At 44.1% G+C, this 18,957-nt stretch overlaps 1 long non-coding RNA gene across 2 annotated transcripts in view; it reads right to left on the bottom strand.

Annotated features, from left to right (window-relative positions):
• Nucleotides 1–18,957, bottom strand: part of LOC130190478 (uncharacterized) — a 77,215-nt gene that overhangs the window by 54,996 nt on the left and 3,262 nt on the right. For both annotated transcript variants that reach the window (XR_008830975.1, XR_008830974.1), the window contains exon 2: nucleotides 9,508–9,606. This is a non-coding gene — a long non-coding RNA (uncharacterized LOC130190478). The remainder of the gene's footprint in view (nucleotides 1–9,507; nucleotides 9,607–18,957) is intronic.

An 18,957-nucleotide genomic window follows, 5' to 3' on the forward strand; every position in this document is an offset into this window, starting at 1 on the left:
CTTCATCTCTTCATTTCAAGGACAGGAGGGACGTGTGTGTGTGTGTGTGTGTGTGTGTGTGTATGAGAGACAGAGCTGCATGTCTTTGATGTCTTTTATTAAAAGAAAAAGAAAGGAAAAGAACAAAGTAGTTTGAAGACTTCTTTAGTCCAGATCCTCCCACAACTGTAGGCCTGGGAAGGGGAGGGGGGAGGAGAGAGAGAGAGAGAGCTCAGTGTCTCTTTGTCCTTGTGCCTCCGGCCTGACAATTCTTCCACTATAATGCATAGAGTTGAAAAAACTGACCGGCGCATCACTTCTTGACATGATCATATCAGAATCAGCTAATTTTAGTATTTTCGGAAATAATAAATACATATCGTATGCAGGTTCGACGAGAAATAATATGAATATGGGTACCGGTCGGCTTTGAGTTGGTTTTTAATTCATAATATAACAATACAATATCAATTATTAGCTAACAGATCGTTAAATATGAAGAAAATAGCCTTTTAGCTTTATTTATAATTTAAACATGCTACCAGATAGCATGCATTGAGGCATTTTTAGCCTATTCTAGTCCCACAATATTGCTAAAAAAAGTCGGTATCTGCTGTGTTTAAATATATTTGTTATTTTATTTTAATTCATGAAATACGTGTACGCCCTGGTACGGTGTCCACTTCACTATCCGATACGACAGGTGGGCGCTTTTTTTTCACACAACGTGATACAGCACAGCCCGCTTGACGCTTTTGGGCGTTGTTTGTTTGTTTTCTGCCGCCCATGCTCCGGCAGTGACGACTTCTCGCACCGGTCACTTACTACGACGGTGTGTGTAAATCTGCTACAAGTTAAAACAGGAATTGTGCCCTCTTCTCCCCACAAACTTCACTTCACAAGCAGCTTTTCTACTGTTCAACTTTTTACGCATTAACTTATCATTTTGTGAAGCCTCTCACCACCTCCTGTGCTGCAGTACCGGACTCCACCTGAATTGCGGTGGGAGCGCTGTACTACCAAAACAGATTTCATATATAACAAAAATCTGTTACACTCAAATATAGGAGACCGCTGCTTACCGTGCACATTTTAAAAATAATTTCTTTAATAATTCTTTAATAAAAAAACATTTCTTTTAATAAATAATTTTAAGTTCCATGATATTATATATTTTTGCTGCGGTATGGTTTCAGTATCGAGAGATCATCAAATCTAAATCATAATTTTGGTTCAGCAAAACCATCTCAAGACCAAAATGGGGTAGGTCAACTTTTTTGAACAGCCACATTATATCCTAAAGAACCGTATTTAAATGAAGAACGTTATAGGGTAACTACTGGGTATGCGGACGTGCCATTTGCGTTCACAATTATCTTCTTGAAACGTTCAGCTGAAGGCAAAGCGTCTCCCCACCTAGTCATTAAAAGGTAACCTCGCCCTGCAGTGACAGCGATGCCGTTATTAATGCAGTGCCAAACGGCGATATGGGCGAGGTCGCTAATCGCTCGACGAAACCTTAACGCTGAGGCCCAATCAGCAGCGGGACACCTGTGATTTAAATGTCATCCCCACCGACGTGGTGTCCTCGCCGCTTCCCTCTCTTAATAATAATAATAATAATCATTTATTTTATATAGCGCTTCTCAAGGCACCCGAAGTCGCTTTTCAGAGTCCAGTAGTCATACACACACAGTCATCCCGGTGGTGGTAAGCTACATCAGTAGCCACAGCTGCCCTGGGGCAGACTGACAGAAGCGTGGCAGCCAATCGGCGCCTACGGCCCCTCCCCCAATCAGCGCCTACGGCCCCTCCCACCACCAACATTCATTCACATCCATACGAACCGGGGTGAGGCTTTATGATGGTGGGGGAAACCGGAGTACCCGGAGGAAACCCACGCAGACACGAGGAGAACATGCAAACTCCACACAGAAAGGACCTGGGACGACCGGGACGACCGGGATGTGAACCCAGGACCTTCTTGCTGTGAGGCGACAGTGCTAACCACTGAGCCCAGCGGCTGCAATCATTTGAATATAGACAGAATCTGGGGCTGGTTTCTTGAATGTGACGATGACGTTTCACATCCAAGTCCTCAGTCGATGGAACATTCCAGGTGTTAGTCACAGCCCGTAATGCAGATAGAGATAGCCGAGGAATAGGGATGATACCAAAATGTCTCTTTCATACCTTGATTCTCCAAAAAAACGTACACCATTCTTTAATTAAGGGTTCACAATTTACTTAAACAAGGCCACTACTGAAACACAGGAAATATACTAATAAAAGGTGGATAGGGCAGATCTAACAGAAGGACTCATTTTCAACTCCTCGAAATAAACAACGTAAAAGCAACCTCTGTTACGAAACTTGTGTTTTTAGATTTTAGGGATTAGCGTTGTGTCATAATCTTCTGGATTAGTGGGAAATTTGTAGTTAAAATGCGTTTCCGTTAAGATATTTGAGTCTATTTTAGTCCAGGGACTAGTCCAGCCCACTGGTGACGGTGTTTCCATCAGGCTTTAAAAGAGACCGAGAGACTGGAGAGTACGAGGTCAGGTCAGTCGAAGATTCACAATGCACGCAGAACAATTCACAAATACATTCCAACGCGCACGTAAAATAAATTACGATTCATATGAATGTCAAATAAAAATCACAAATACATTGATGCACGCCGGAAACTAAAAACACATCTTTTCCGACTATATCTGGATTAATACACAGATTAGCACTCCAGTGACACTTAAATGGCTCTTATTATGGTACTTTTGTAGTTCGACTATCTTGAAGAAATGTTACTTTCTGTATTCTTGTTGTTCTTAGTTTGTACTCTAGGTTGATGCACTTATTGTAAGTCGCTTTGGATAAAAGCATCTGCTAAATGACATGTGATGTAATGTAATGCATTTCTATGTGGATTTGTTTGTGGATACATTTGTATTTATTTATGGATCGCACTGCATTTGTTTGTGGATCGCTACGCACAGATTTATGAGACTCTCCTGGTGGCTCAACTCGTAAATGCGTTTTTTCAACATGGACCTATCTGTAGCCAATCAGATGTCGTCCCGTATTAGAGGGGCGGGGCTTATCTCCATGGCTTCTCTCTGTGTGCATTTGCAATTACTGAGACTGATCTGACCCCGTAGGAGAGCGCTGCTGGCGGCTTCAGGCTGAAACACCCACTGCATATTAAATCAACAGGTGTTTTAAGAGATACCGCCACGACCTCGCGCTTGAGTTCACGCGGGTTGTGCGGTTGGATGAAAACTTGACAGTCTGGATTCTCGAAGGCTTTCACCCAAAACAAACACGATTGCATGCCATATTGGCAGCGGTTTTCGGTACCCAACCCTGCCAATGAGGGCGCTTCAAAAGACGGAGACCAAACACAGGTGAGTGTCCCATAAACCTGAATACAGACTATAACCCGCCTTAAACAAACACCTGGGAGAAACTTTGAGTAATGATTTTTTTTTTTTTAAATATTACAATGGAAATATTAGGAAATATACTAATATAAGGTAGATAGGGCAGATCTAACATAAGGACTCATTTTCAACTCCTCGAAATAAAGAACGTAAAAGCAACCGCTGTTAGGAAACTTGTGTTTTTAGACTTTAGGGATGAGCGTTGTTGTCATAATCTGTTGGATTAGTGAGAAATTTGTAGTTAAAACGTGTTTCAGTTAAGATATTTTAGTCTTACAAGATAACGGCATCTGTCAACTACGGACTGGAACCGATGTTTTACACTGCTTGCTATAAAATGAGCTTCATCTAAACATCTGCACATGCAACGTCAACTGTCTGAAAGACATCTGGGAATGTCTAATTGATGCCTCCTTTCAATTGGTTTTTTAAATCATGAGAAAAATAAAATACCAGCAATGTGTCCCTGAGATGATGGAGGGTTAGCTGGAATCTCCTGTAGAGGTCCGCCGCCATGCCGACGACAAGCCCCGCCCCCTTGCTTTTGCTTGCTACCTGCGTTAACTTCTCCGCCACCTTTGACTCCGACGGGGTTCACGGCGCGGTGAATCGATCACGCAGCGTCGAACACAACGTGGAGAAAGAGTCGGGGGGTGGTTATTTTCGCGGGGGCGCTCGGGCGGGAACAGGGTTTGCTTGTCTCCCGGTCCGCCGCGTATCATCCGGGCCTCGCGCCAGATTTCCTAATAACCTGCGTCATGGGTGTCTGAATGGGGCCTGGGACACAACCACACACATGGACGCTGCGGGGCGGCTTCATTATCGCCGGTTCTGAAATGAGCCGGAGTGTTTGATGACACGGAGGGAGCTCAACAAAAGGCATAAAGATGTACACGTGTGTTTACCTCAGTGTGGGAAAGCAGCGGATGGTATCTTTTGATTTGGTCGGCACGGTAAAGGTCACCGCGGCGTGTGAAATGATGGATGGCTGAGATGTTTCACACGGAGGAGTGCTGGCATTTGTTCCAGACCAGACACTTGAGGGAATAAGAAGAATCCTCACCGCAGACAAATGAAACACTGTGACATCACCGGAAGATTCTGTTGAGCCTGGCAACAATCTGGATTGGGTCATCCGGTATTTTTCATCAGTTATTTGTGTACACACACACATATATATATATATATATATATATATATATACACACATACACACACACAAATATATATATATACATTATTATATATGAACACAAATACATATAAATAAATATTGTTGTCCAAACTATATAAATATATATATTTGTATATATATATATATGTATGATTGTCCAAACTATATATAAATAAATATATATATATGTATATTAAAATATATATATATATAAACACATACAGTTTGGAAACCTCTGAATCACTTTGGATAAAAGCGTCTGCTAAATGACATGTAATGTAATGTAATGGATACTCTCAGCTGGAGCTGAACATTAAGGACGCCGCTGGTTGGCTGCATTGAGGATGAAGAGGCTCCCCTCGGGGCCGCGGAGCATTCACCCGTCGCTCTGATCTTCAGAGGGAACGAGGCTGAAAATAAATCCCAACATTTTGTACAAATTATTCCCCCATTGGATCCCTCCCCTCTACCAGCGCGATGAAAAGGAGCTCCTGTGAATGCCTCAAACAAAAAGGCCCCCTGGCAAAAACCCCTGTTTCTATTCAGAGACTCAGAATGCTGTGAACAACATACAGATAACCTTCCTAGATCTTTATTTATGATGTTCAAAAACCAGGAAAGAAAAATGGGTTTTCTGTCGGCTGACATTTGAGTCGATACACAGTTGTTCTCGTCGCCCCTCTGGGGGCGGAAGGCTGAAAAATGGGTTTTCTGTCGGCTGACATTTGAGTCGATACACAGTTGTTCTCGTCGCCGGGCCCCCGGGGGGCCGCGGGTTCCCGCCGGCTGTTTGAGCCGCTGGTCACTGCGATGGGATTCAGCACTCTGGATGAAAGTGCTGATGATGTCACTTTTCTCCTACTCACTCCCGGGTCTGGAGAGAGGCCGGCTGCTGGGAAATACATAAAGCCAGCTATTTTTTTCTCATCTAAATGAGCTCATTCAATTCGATAAAAAAAATGGAAAAGCATAATTTCATGAAATTCATGTCATTCACTGCTAACGTTAGCTCGCTAACCTTCTCTCGAACGCAGTCTGTGGATCGTTTTGAGGGTTTTTTTTCTCTAAAAAGTGATGAAGCTGGAGACGCCGCCGCTACAGGAGGCTGATGCAACAGTTTTCAGTCATTGCGTCGTTAAAAATTTTTTTACAATATTAATTACATTTTTAAAAAATAGTATAAAGAGGACAAAAGGACGTCCGTCACGAAAATATGATCCCCAAAACATTTGAGGAGGAGGAAAAAAAAGAAGGAAAAATACTGAATCTTAATTCACAAATTAAATCTCGTCCCACACTTTGAGTTCATAAGCTTCACCTCCAGTGAGAGACAGCCGGAGGAGAGCGGGGGCGGTCGGAGTTCAACAGGAAGCGCCTCCATTAGAGGCGGTTGTTGGTAATTACGCGTGGGTTTAGGGCCTTCAGGTCCGCCATCACTCTCACCTGCTGCGCCTGACGAGCCTGACTCGTGGTTTCCTTCCAGAGGCCAGAGGCTTCTCTCCATCTCGCTCTTGTGAAGGACAAATTGTTCGATGTCCAGGTAATTAGCATGTCCATTAGAGAGCAGCTTGTGGAAGGTTCAGCCCCCCATCCCCCAACCTCTCGGATAATACTTTTTCGCCTGCATCGCAATGTTCTGTAAACTCCAGAAAAGACAGATTAGATCAAAAGTCCCCTCGCTTTAAGTCGGTGAATGCATTTTCGGCATCTGGGTCGTTGCGTCATCGTCGCATGTTCCCGCCAACATTATTGATGCAGCATTTAAAAAGGACTCTATCATTTAAGAGGAGGGGGAAAGAGTTTGCATCTTTCAGGTCCCGTTTAGTGGCGGAGAAGGAGGCGGAGCGCCCACTGGGGTGTGACGGCGCTCCGGCTCACGGACCAGACTTCCCGTTTTCATCACAGAGGAATTCATTAAACGACGACAAACAACCAAAACACGAAAATACAATTAAAAGTTAAACTAGTAATGCCATGGTGCTTCATAGTTCACAATGCATTCTTTCATTTGAATTATCAGTTGATATAAAATCATTATTATACCGTCCGTTCATCATTCTTAAGTGATGTCATCCGTATTTTGGATTTTTTTTTTCTTTTACATTTCTAATTCTTCTGAGCGTACTTTAGAAAATCGATTAAAAAGGTTTGGAACGATTAAAATACTGTCGTGATTCATTCTGCAAAGCACTTTCAGAATCTATGCAGCACATCAACTCGTTGTGGGCGGAGAGCAGAGAACACTTCGTCTCCTGAGCCATCGAGGGACGCTTCACATTGGTTTGCAGCGTTTTTAATTGCGATAATTAGAAAATGCTCAGCAGAACATACGAATGGAAACACGGCCCCTGAAGTCTCGGCTCCTCCCCATCAAGACCGCAACGTTTTCAAATGGGAACCGCACATGTTGGTTCATTTAGAAGTGTGAAAGAATTGTTATGTTATGAGGCGATTATGTGATGATGTAATCATGAAATAAATAGATTTCATAAACTTCCAAAAATCATGGTTAGTTGAGTTGTTGTTAAGGCAACTCGTGATGTATTTTTGTACCTTTCATCCCAGGAAAACATTTCTCTTTTGGGTTTGTCTGTTTTATGTACATATATAATAAATATATATATATATATATATACACATGTTTCATGTATATACATATATATACATACATATAATTTTTTATATATATATATATAATGGGGAGGGGGGGGTATATATATGTGTATTTGGCATGAGTCACTAGCATTGACAGTCAGTGCGTTTACATGATGGTATCATTCGAATCTTGCTTTAGTCGGACTATGCTATCTGTTGGGGGATCTCTGCTCCATCCCAATATGGCAGTGAGTGATTCGATCATTGGTCCGAAAGCATGTCATATCCTATCCGATGGGCGGCTGCTGTTTTCATTACAACTGGTGGTGATACAGCGCTTTTCTTTGACCCCACCACCAACACAACAACACAACATTTCGAGAAGAGAGCGAACAGAGGCGGTAACATCCCCTTGTCCCTCTGGTATTCTTAGGAGTACAGAATGCAAATGGCGAATGCAAATGGCGATAACGGAGAGAGAGAGCCAAGAGAAGACGCATTTATTATTGGTTGCCTCTCTTTCTTTCGCGGGTCACGGACGAGAGGAGGGGGAGGGAGGAGAGGGAGGGCAGAGGAGGGATCCGCAGGGGATCAAAGTCATTCGCAGTCAATTCACGCCCATTTTTGACTATCAACCGTTAGAGTCGCCAGAGTCATCCGATCATATGGACATCGATCATCATGTCCCGATCGTAGTCGGACCGGAACGGTTAACTGAGTCCGACTAAACAAGTTTCGCCAAACGATACGTAATGTAACGACTATGAGCAGATATAAAAACACGCCGTCATAAGGCCATGAGACTTCAGTTGAATATATTATGGGATAAATATAGACCTACTACAGAAGACGCATTGCCCACATATTATGCAATAACAATAAATCAGCTGACGCAGCATAAATAAAGAGGTGTAAACAGCAGCACGGGGAGTACCGGCACTTATTGAGTCTACGTCAAACTCCAGTCAATCTCATTAATAGAGACAATAGAGAGAAACAACAACATTATTACACAAGTAGAATGAATGCAACACGCAGAGGTGTCACGCTCAAGGTCATCAAACCAGACCCTGTTCTGACCAGGAGAGGTTTCTGCATCTGGTGTGTGTGATGTCACCAGTTTGTGATGTCACGGTTCTCCTTTGGGAACCGAGACACGGGAACTTCTCGGGTCCTGAGAGTCAGTTCTCGGTGGGTATTCACGGGTGTTTTATCTATATGAAAGGTTTTATTATTACTAGTTCTTTAATAAACCTTTCCATCGTGCCAATAGAGGTTCCGTGTTTGATTTGATGCCAACCGGCTCCGCCGAGATTTCTCATCGTGACACACCTGACAAATTCAGAAAGCAGCGCCTCCATCGGCCAACTTTTAGCAATCAGCAATATTGAAAAAGTATCTGTCAGTTTGCACACGGACTGACCGAGCCACTCGCGTCTGTTGAAGACCAACTTAACAGCCGAGTGCCTCTCATGGAGGCGGGGGGGTGGCTCAGTGCGTCACGCCGCCCACCTGCAGCCAGCAGCTCGACCCCATCATTCATCAACCGGCTGGTTTGATAACCGAAGCTGAAAATCACATTAAAAAAGCGGGAGAGTTAGCAGCCACTGGGTTGCTCATGGCTGGGGGGCGATTGAGGATACACTGAGCACCTCTTCTCTCTCTCCTTATGGAGGAATTTTCATCTCTCCATCACACATTATGAACTCAGCTTCAACCCCGGAGTCTTCGAGACTTCACGTCTCATCGGGTCTGGCTGGGTCTGATGCCCCCCCCCCCCTTCTGGATCGTGGACGACCAACTATTCATACACTCTGTCATATTCATTGAATGTTTATGTACCTCTGTAATGATTCCTTCTGGTCACATGACGTCTATTTTTCTGTCCATCCTGGAGAGGGATCCTCCTCTGTTCTCTCCTGAAGGATTATTCACTTTTTTACCCCCTGAAAGGTTTTTTTTCTATTCCTTGGGAGTTGTTCCTGATCCGATGTGAGGTCAAAGGTCAGGGATGTCGTATGTGTACAGATTGTAAAGCCTTCGGAGGCAAATTCGTAATTTGTGATTTTGGGGTATACAAAATAAACGGAATTGAATCAAATCTTTTCACGGATAACAACTGCTGCTGTTGGTTTGCGGTTCACGGTCATCTCTGGAGGCGAATGCGTCGGCGGTCCTGCTAATCGTGGCGCCGCTTTGTGCTTCTAGATCTCATTTATGGGTTTATTGGCCCTCTCAGTCTGAGCGTGTCCCACTCCTCCATTCCGACACTCTGGCGTTGTGCTCACATGCGTTGGAGACGAAGGAAGAAGAAGAACCAACCTGGTGCTGTGAAGATGGAGGCCGGTCCCGCTCACGGACACAAACATGGCAGCGCGTCCCCGTTGGAAGTGGAAATGTTCCCGCGCCGCTCTGAAAGATCTGAAACGATACGACAACAACAAAAAAGCTCAGATTTATTACATTTTTTTCTTCATGTGGCATTGAAATAAAAATAAAAGATGCCATTTGTTTTCCACACTATCGACACATTTCCAGTCAATAAAGAAAGCTATTTAAAGCTGCTTATTGATCTTCAGGAGACACCGGCTCTGCTTCACATGTCTGGGTATTAAATCACGTGAAGACGGAGCGTGCACAGCGCTGTGTGTGTCTTTGTTATCCTGATTAAGCCGGTTTGGTTTAAATGAGAGGGGGGGGGCGGATCTACTCATGATCTGAATGTTCAGACTCTTTATAAGAAGGTCAACATGTGCCTCACATCACATGGCTCTTATATATTTTTTTTCCTCCGCAGCGCCGCGACTCGGACCCGGTGACCCCGGAGTGAAAACCGAGAACGCATTTAATCCGCTGATTGGCGGAACGCTGGGTGTTAATGATGCAGCGGCGAGCGGCGGCCCGTGAATCGGGATTCGAGAACGTCTGAGTTACTAAAGAAACATCGCGGCGACCCGGAGCTAACCGCCACCGCCGGGCTACATGCCACTTCCACTCCATTTGGCCCCCATGGAGAGTCCAGCCAGAGACTCTTCCACGTCCATGTCGCCCCCCCCCCCGCTTCACACTTACTCTTTATCCAGCACAAAAAATTACATTTGTTTCCAGTAATCTAAAAATGAAATTACGAACGCCCCTCGAGAATGATTGGTTATTTAGACAAAAATAAATGGGTTTGCCGGTTACATATTTCTCCTGAAATGACTGTTGTTCTGAGCGGTTTGTTTTGTATTCCGCGCTGAGTAACTAGCGGCTGAATTAGCGTAATGCTCGTTTCGTCGAGGTGTCAAAGTGTTTGTGAAAATAAAGCGACGCACTGACCCGCATGGTGGGGGTCACGCTCCACTCTCATTCATTGAAAATCCAACGTGAGGTTTGAGGGTCCAGCTGAACGAGGAACAATACAACAGTAACCATAACGATGTCAGAGACCCCGTTCACAAACGGCGAGCCCATCGACCTGGCAACGCTTCAGAGGCGGGCGAGGGTCCAACAAGTCACGTGTTCCATTATCACCGATATCAAACCTGATAAACGGGGTTTCATCGGCAGAGGAAGGGCTGACGTTGTAATGGGCGAAGGTTAACGGGTCAGAAAAGAAAACTAAACTAGAACGGGCACTCGGTAGAGCGCATACCTTCGCATATCACAAGATTGGGCATTGAATTATGAAAATGTTGGCATTAGTTGCATGCCAATTGGATAAAAATTGGTAAAAAGAAGATTTTGACCTTTTTATGACCTTGACCTTGACCTTTGACCCGATCGATCCCAAAAATCTAGTCAAATGGTCCCCGGATAATAACCAATCATCCCACCAAATTTCATGCAATTCAGTTTCATACTTTTTGACTTGTGCGAATAACACGCACGCATACAAATAAATACACGGCTATCAAAACATTACCTTCCGCATTTTCAATGCGAAGGTAAAAACAAAAACGGCAATTATGCGACTGATAAAAACCCTTTGAGAGCTCGGTGTAAACACACTGGCCGCATCCAACTTCGTGGATGAACGTCTGGAACGTGGCCGCCGCGCCTTCCATCTCGGTTCCCCGCACAGTGCGTCTCTCCCGTCTTGTCTCCCGCTCTCACATGCTGACAACAGCAGGAAGCCGGGGGAAATACTGGAGGCGTGAGCCTCACCCCCCGTGGAGAGGAGCAGGAAGGCCTGAGCTCTCTGCAGAGGTTCCTTCTGGGCGCCCGAGTCCGTCCCTTTAATGTGATCCCTGGACCACTTCCTGTTGTGGCCACTCCCGACGCCGGTTCCTCTCTCTGCAGGACACCGAGTGCATGCGTGTGTGTGTGTGTGTGTGTGTGTGTCGATGTTTGTACTCTGGGAACGTCTGTGTATGTGTGTGTGAGTGAGAATCCTCCCTGGAGGTGGAGAGCTTGTTCTAAAGTTTCCCTCTCATCCCACCGAGGAAAGAAAAATGTTTTCTTCTTCTTTTTGAATCTTTCCTTTTATCCGCTGAAACAATACAAGCCCCTCGAGAGGTTCCACTGGAAGACAGAGAGAGAAGACGGCCGGGGGGGGACGTGGGACATATATATGAGATACAATATATATATATATATATATATATATACATATATGGTAAAACTACAGGAAACACATTGTGAAACACATCATGGACCCCTCAAGGTCTATAGTTGATCTTGCAACCATGTTGCATATCATTAAAACACGTTCTCTTCTTCTTAAAAAAAAAAAAGGGGGGATAAATTCACTTTTTAATTAATCCACCTGAGACTCCCTCGGCCCCCTCGTCAGCGGCGTCTAGGATGATGCAATTCCCCCCCCCCCCCCACACACACACACACTCCACCTGCCCTGTGGGGCCAATCACTGTAATCCATACTCATGTAAATGGTTGGAGCCAGTTTCATCCAGACTGAGTTAGATAAAGTGCGACACGAAGAACAATCAATCTGAAGGATTAGCGTCCCCCTCGAGTGTCGGTACTGAAGACGCTGACTCATCTCCATTTGGTTCGGATCCCTTTTGTGATGTCATGAAACACGAACGCGTGACACCAAGTCAAGCTTAAGCTAACAGGGCTGTTTACGTCTTGTTTGGTTCTCAACAGACATAAGATGAATGTGCATTATCAAAGAGACAGAAGGCTCAAATAAATACAGCAGAACAATGACGATGACTTTCTCGTTGTTCGTCCATTGAGCACCGATTTGTTTTTATCTTTATTGCAAACATATTGAGATGTGAAAGGAATAGCACAAGGTGACAAACCTGCAACTTTAATCACATCCATGCAGCCCCCCCAATTAAGCCCTATAATTACTTCCTTATGAGAGGTAGACAGCTGGAAGCAATAGCTGTTAAATCGCTAATAGCCGGGTTTTGAGAGAGGTTCCAGTCCCTTCTCCCGTGTTTCAGACATTAATATCTTTAAGGTATGTGACATTAATATCTTTAGTCTGTGGACAGTTTTCAAAATTATGGCCTGTGTTTAAATCCGTTTTACATTATGCCGCCTTTATCCCGGCTACCGATGGAGTGAGTAGATACCGATGTGTGTGGGCCCCGCTACGCCCATCTAAATGTTCCAATGGTTTAGTACTCTGTCCTTACTATATATATATATATATATACAGTGGCGGCTGTTGGAATTTTTTCTTGGTAGGGCCTTCCAATCAATTTCAGAAAACATCCCAGAATATTTCAATGGAAAAGAAAAATTTCAAACAAGCATATTACTTTGTAGTTAAATATATAACATTTATTCAAATAAAGGAATATCATATCATACATTACCATTACAGGCAGTCACCTTTTTAAAATATTTATTTTTATTATTATTTTCTTTTAATAGACCCTTTTACATTGTGTGTTCACACAAAAGCGGCTGCTACCAAATGAAAATTAAAGAAATAAAAAGGTGGTTATTATTAAATGTTTGAATTCAATCTGTGAAGAATCTGCTTAAATGATGTGTCATACCGTTGTGTATATTTATATAACGTCTCTTTCAGATTTAAGAGCTTTAGAGCAGGGGGGTCAAACTCATGCTCAGCATCAAGGCCGCCCTCAAAGGGTCGTAACTGTATAAACTACTCCCGTACGTATTGTTAAATAACTATTTGCATTTGATTATCATTTATTTGAGTGTTGAAATATTGTACATAAGAAACTGTCTCTTAATATTATCAGATAAATCCATTTAATTTGAAACCTTCAAAATAAAAGCACAGGATATTTTTCTTACATTTCTTAAAGAGAAGGTGATCAAATGTCTTTCAAGCCGTCAGGGGCTACACAAATTGATGTGGTGGGCCGAATTCGTCCCGCGGGCCTTGTGTTTCACACCTGTGCTTTCGAGTTTTTTTTCTTCAATATTTGAACGTGTTAAGCCGAAAGTTAAAGTTAAAGATGTCAGGGCTACGTCACAGGTAGCGAGGTGCAGGAGCTCATGCGCAGAGGAATTGAGGACTTATGGTGTGTTCACACCGGATGCGATGAAAAAATTCTCGACGCGTCTGACGCAGCAGTCTCGACGCGCGTCGAAAAAAAGTGTTTTCAGACCAGACGCGCCGCGACCGCAGAGTACTTCCACTTTTTAGTGGACTGAGCTGCACTCCCACTGCGCTTCTCGCTGCTCTCTCTCTTCTTCTCTCTTTGATACGTGTCTCTGAGACTTTTCCACCTACGGCGGCAGATCTCCTCTGCCATGAAACACATATGCCGGCGGTTGGTTGATAGTAAAGTACAACAAATAGCTTCTCCGACCTTTTTCCACGCTTCATCTTTATAGCTACGGTTTCGGTAAGTAAAAAGAGTCGTGTCATAAAGTTCGGGGTGCCCACAGACGGCGACAATAATCTTTTCCTCCATTTTTTTCAACCGGCAGGACGATGACGAGCGGAGCTGCTCAACGCTGATTGGCTGACGCAACTATGACTCACGCGTTTTTGCTGCCGGAGTTGGGAAATTTCAACTCGCGCGTCGACGAGCTGCGTCTGTTCGCTGAGTTCGCCCCGCGACAAACCCTCTGTTCGTGCTGCTTCAAACGCGTCTGACGCGCTGCTCGCTGGAAAATACGCAGCTTCTACGCAGCTGTGCATTGACTTTGCATGTAATCTCGACTCGCGTCGACATTTCGACGCGTCCGGTGTGAACACACCATTAGTGTAGATTAACACAATCATGCTCTTTAATGAGTCAAAAGTTTCCACACAAAAAAAACCAACAAAGTCCAAAACGGGGCAGGCAGAGAATCGGGGTTCAGGGCAGGAGGCAGGGTCAGATACGACAGACGGGACGACGGAAAAAAGACAACAATCCAGCCACAGACAAGGGAAAGAGTGGCACAATATATAGGGGGGAAAACAGGTGTACGGCATGAGACGGTAACGAGACGAGAGTGGCTGAGGACAGGTGCAGGGAATGAAACGATCAAGGAGACAGAGAAGACACAGTAGACACAGAACAGACCCTTACAAAAGACGCTAAAATGCCAGCGGAACAAACGTGTAAAACCTCCCCGTTCATCGCCTGCGTGTCGGTCGTTTTTATCAGCGTCTATATATACCTTCACTAAAGCTGAGTGTTTTTTCTTCTTCAAATACCACTTAAAAACTCCCGTCTCTTCCCTCTGTTTCCGTTTCCACTCAGAGCCAACAGTAAAACATGAGAGAAGTTGGTTTTTTTAACTCGAAGAGAGAGCTCCGGCTTCGCAGGCGGCTCGGGACAGCGTGGCGGCGAAACGCTTATCAAGATAAGCCCCGGGACAAACAGTCGGCCTCCAGCAGGAACCGTTCCACGTTGTCAATAAAGGAGCGAGCGGTATTAAAGATTTTAACTATTAAACCAGTGCCAATCTGTCCTCAAGTGGAATGGCCCTGGTGTATATTTGAGGATTTATTAGATATTATCCATCATAATAGTTTATTTGAGAAATTTCAATCACACTGTCCTGTTGAGACTCCGCCTCCTCCTCCCCACCGCCATCTGCCTGAATATGCCTACTATGAACTATTCATACACTCTGTCATATTCATTGAATGTACATTACATCTATTGCATCTGTCCATCCTAGGAGACCAGGTTTCTTCCTTTTTTCCCCTGAAGGGTTATTTGGGAGTTTTTCCTGGTCCAGACAAATTTGTAATTAATAAACTGAATTGAAACTGAATTGAATTAAGCGCCTTGGAAAAGAATTATCAATCTGGAGCTCATGCAGGGTTCTTACACATTTTGACCAATGGATTTCCATAACTTTTCCATGACTTTTCCATGACTTTAAACCAAATTTCCATGACCAAACTGAAATCTCAGTATAAACATGAACAATTTAGAACATTTTGCGCCGGCTTATATTTTGAGCGTCTTTCTTTAAAAAACATATTAATTATTTCAAACTCCGCATAAATGAACATGTGATGATAACAAATTTCCATGACTTTTCCAAAACTTTGATGATTTACATTTTTTCCAGGACTTTTCCAGGCCTGGAAATGACCATTTTAAAATTCCATGACTTTTCCAGGTTTTCCATGACCGTACGAACCCTGTCATGGTCAAAACCGTGAGAAACCGCCAATAATGTAGAAATGTAATTACTTTACACGTCATTTAGCTGACAGTTTTATCCAAAGCGACTTACAATCACGTGACATTCACACTCCGTAGACGCAGCTACAGGGAGACACTCAGGGTTAAGTGTCTTGCTCAAGGACACATCGACCAGGGCGGGGATTGAACCGCCAACCCCCTGCTTGAAAGACGGACCTGCTGGCCGCTGACCCAGAGTCCCTCTGTTACAACACGGGACCTGAGAGCTCCTCTAGCGTCTTCTTCTCTGTGTGGGAGACGGCGTCTCACCCTAATTGAATCGAGGCTGTGTTCATCACAGACGCTCTTCAACCTCTCGGGAAAAGAACAGAACGCTCTAAAGCAGTGCAGTGTGTGTGCGTGTGTGTGTGTGCGCACTCTCCACTTCTTCTTACACTACTGTTTCACAGCTACTGCATATAGCCATTCCGCCTTGTATATACTTTCTTAAGTCACTTTCTTAAACTTCTTAGACCGTTGCACTGTTTCTTTTGTACTGCACTGTTTTCTTTTGTGTTGTATATTTTGTGTAAGCACTGAGAGTCACTTCACCAAGTCAAATTCCTTGTTTGTGCAAACTTACTTGGCCAATAAAACCTGGTTCTGATTCTGAGTGTGTGAGCAAAGCAAAGACCTGCCCTGCCTGTTTGGCGTTGTCCTGTGTACTCACGCAGTAATATGCACACGATGTACATCCTCCAGGTGTATCTTCTGTCCGACAATCATTCAAACAATGCATATGCTAGGGATGCACCGATCTGATCGGCGCCGATCCATATCGGCCGATATTCCCATTATCGGTTTTGATCGGCGTTCTCAAAACGGCCGATCAGATGACGTAACATCTGCGAGAACTATCAGACGTTTCAATCGCAGCGCACAGCAACGGAGACAATGCGCCCGGCGAGGGCCGCAGAGTGAGAGGTCAGAGGGGATCCTCACCACCGAGCGGCGTCCCCGTCCCCCGAGTTGAATCTCTGGGTCAACTCAGCCGACTCTCACATGTCTGAGCCCCTAGAGACTGATGCTCACGGTAAACGCATTCGATCGGGAGCACGAGGGTTTTGCAAAGTTAGCGGAAAGAACCACGTGAAACAACATCCGTTTTTCAAAATAAGATGTCGACAAATCATACACTAGCATATAAAAGTAAACAATGAACTGATTTTGTATCATTATAGATATTTTCTGAGATTTAGTTAAATTATGCTAACATTAAAACATTTGTACTGTACCAAGGAAGAGTTTATAAAAATAAGTCAGACTTTTGTATGTTAAAAAAAGTCCTGTAAATAGATTTCCCCAAGAGTTCCAGGAAATGAATAATGCAGATGTGTTCCATACATATCTGAAATCCCCTACAATAGCAATCAAACTATTTTAATGTATCAATTAGGACATTTTTCAAAGTAAAAGTCCTAAATGTTTAAAGAAATCTGTAATTTCTTTAATGTTTGAGTTGCTTTATATATGTATTTCCTCATAGTCCTCGGCAATAATGCTACACAATAAATAGAATGCTTCAATCGACACCGTGATCGGTGATCGGTATTATCGGATTGGCAGAGACTGATTTCAGTGATCGGTGATCGGTATTATCGGTGATCGGCAGATACTGATTTCAGTGATCGGTGATCGGCACCAAAAACCTGATCGGTGCATCTCTAGCAGACGCCTCTCTCCCCGTCTGCCGTGTGAGATCGCGTTCACAGACTTCAGAGCGGTCGGAACGAACGGGGGAAATAAAGGTGTAGTTACCGGGGTCATGATTTGTAAAAAGAGGCTGTTGAGTTGTTGCGTTTTTAATGTCTTTTTTTTTTTGTATGAGTGGAAGACAATCAGTGAGCAAACTGAAGTGTTTCTGCAGATTTAAAGCTCCCACATGACAGGCGAGTGGACTCCTCCGACAGCTCTGTGACGTGAGCGGGCCGTGGGAACTCGAGGGCCCCGCCCCCGAGGCCCCGCCCCGGAGGCCCCGCTTATGTATCCGATTTCCCTCAGAGTCAGGCTGGGAGGAGGGGTGGGGGCTGAGGGACTGGTTTTCTTCCTGCTCCCTCCCCTCTCCTCCCCTCTCCTCTCCTCCCCTCCCGCGATACATTAAGCCTCAACCTCGGTGAAAAAAACAGGACGCTGCCTTGCAACAGTGTGCTATGGGGGGGGGGGGGGGGGGGTTAGATGAGGGTGTTAGAGACGGGCGTCAGAAGAGGTCATGTCTGGCTGCAGGCGGAGATTATGGCTTTGTATGTATATATACATACATGCATGGAGTATTTTTACATGGACTTTCTTTGGTTTGTCATTAATGGAAACATTTCTATTTCTCTTCTTCTGAGGTGGAGGTGGAATCCTGACAGTTAGCATATGTCTCCTAAATAGATATAAATTGCTGTTTTATTTGTTCAAGTCATTTGGAGTTATTAAGTGTTTGTTAAAAATGTCACAGAGGGAATCAAACTTGTGAAGACGAATAGATCTTCAGATGGTCGCGATAAAATATAAACAGCTACCAAAAATGAGAAAAAAAACTGGGTTACTAGAGGAAACTCTTGTAAACAAGCCAGAGTGCTTCCCGGGCCTCCACGCTCCAGGGAAATATTATTCTAATGAAAAGCATTGCATGTTTTGGGAAGTAATGAAAAGGATTTGAAGACTCAAAATGAAAAAAAGGGGGGGGGGAGGGGTGTTACGCCTCCCCCAGTCGAGGAACATCAGATTTGCTCACAACTAAAAGCCTGTGGAACGTGAAGCTGCAGAGGAAACCTTTGCTGTTGCCATGTCGTGTGGACATTTGTATTTATTTTTATTTTCATGTGAGCACTGGATGTTCAAATGCAGCTCCGGGCCCCAAACCCAGTTATAGAATCACCTCTGTGCATCGGCCAGTGAAGCCTCAACATGGCATTTAAAAAATATATATTCTATAAATAAAATCATTCACAACACTTTCCTTCTCCTAACTGTACCTTTAAATAACAAAAAAAGAGACTGTCACTGTGTATATTGCAACCCACGTGACACCACACCAGAGCCTGTGGGAGCAGCTACAGGCTGAAACCCACATTAAGACGGCCAAGATAGACCGTGAAAGAAAACATGCTGGACAGCAGAAGTCCAGTGTCTGCCACTTTTTACATTCATACTGATGTCGCTAAGTTATTAATTGATTCTGATTACATGATTTGCAATTGGACGGCTTA

Source organism: Pseudoliparis swirei, chromosome 24 (genome assembly GCF_029220125.1).
Source record: "Pseudoliparis swirei isolate HS2019 ecotype Mariana Trench chromosome 24, NWPU_hadal_v1, whole genome shotgun sequence".
NCBI classification, from domain to species: Eukaryota; Metazoa; Chordata; class Actinopteri; order Perciformes; family Liparidae; genus Pseudoliparis; species Pseudoliparis swirei.